Source organism: Alexandromys fortis, unplaced genomic scaffold (assembly GCF_014885135.2).
Source record: "Alexandromys fortis isolate MF-2015 unplaced genomic scaffold, M_Fortis_MF-2015_v1.1 scaffold_5, whole genome shotgun sequence".
Lineage (NCBI taxonomy): Eukaryota > Metazoa > Chordata > Mammalia > Rodentia > Cricetidae > Alexandromys > Alexandromys fortis.
The window spans coordinates 9,675,067-9,676,160 of record NW_026067924.1 but is presented as its reverse complement, the minus strand read 5'-3'; the positions used below and the strand labels follow the sequence as shown (position 1 = coordinate 9,676,160).

Below are 1,094 nucleotides of genomic sequence, written 5' to 3'. Positions count from 1 at the left end.
GTTTTTTAATGTATCTCTGTTTTTATGATTAATATCTATTCCTTTATTGATAGCATCATTTTTATTTTCAGTAAAGCGGGGTCACTTATTTCATATGTGATCTTTTCTCCTATAGCTGAGATCTGGTTCATCAGCATGTCTCAACACCTAGTAGAAAGATCCTGGTGCATTCAGAGCTCCTGTATTACCACATACACAACCTCAAACTCTGCTGTAAAGACTAAGTGGTGTGCTCGCTTCATACGTATACTAAAATTGGAATGATGCAGAGAAAATTAGCATGGCGCCTGCGCAAGGATGCCATGCAAATTCGTGAAGCGTTTCGTGTTTGTGGATATTAGATGTCAGGCAAAGGATTACCAGACTACAATCCTCAACCCCAAAGAAGCTAGAAGGAGGACCCTAAGAGGGACCCAAGGATCTCTCAGGGAAGAGGAAGTAGGTGGGATGTCCTGGGTAAATGGGGGTGTGTGGGATGAGGGATGGGAATATGAGGGATCAGGATGGTCGAGTTGTGGGCCGAATAGAGCAGGAGAGTGATGAGGGAAGATAACTTGATAGAGAGGACCATTGTGGGGTTACGGAGAAACCTGGTGCCAGGAAGGCTCCTGGGAACCCACAAACATGACCCCAACTAAGACTCCTAGCAATAGTGGAGAGGATGCCTGAACTGGCCATCTACTGTAATTAGATTGGTGATGGCCCTAGTTGTCATCATAGAGCCTTCATCCGTACCTGATGCAGAGATCCACAGTCGAGAGCTAAGTAGAGTTGAAGAGAGGGTAGAAGGATTTGAGAAGGTAGAATGATATGAGCAAGGGGGGGAGGGGGGTCAAGGTCATGATGGGGAAACACACAGAGACAGCTGGCCTGAACCTGTGGGAGCTCATGGACTCTGAACAGTCAGAGAGTCAGAAATAGACTGGCCTAGACACTCTGCATCTGGGTGACAGTTGTGTAGCTTGGTGTTTTGTGGGGCCCCTAGCAGTGGAACCAGGACTTGTTCCCGATGCATGACCTGGCTCTTTGGAGCCTATTCCCTGTGGTGGAGTGCCTTGTTCAGCCTTGATACGGCAGGGAGGAGCTTGATCCTA

At 47.4% G+C, this 1,094-nt stretch overlaps 1 non-coding gene across 1 annotated transcript; it reads left to right on the top strand.

Annotated features, from left to right (window-relative positions):
- Window positions 1–227: 227 nt before the first annotated feature.
- Window positions 228–332, top strand: LOC126501895 (U6 spliceosomal RNA). The gene has a single exon (XR_007591826.1). It is a non-coding gene; the product is annotated as a U6 spliceosomal RNA (small nuclear RNA).
- Window positions 333–1,094: the final 762 nt, after the last annotated feature.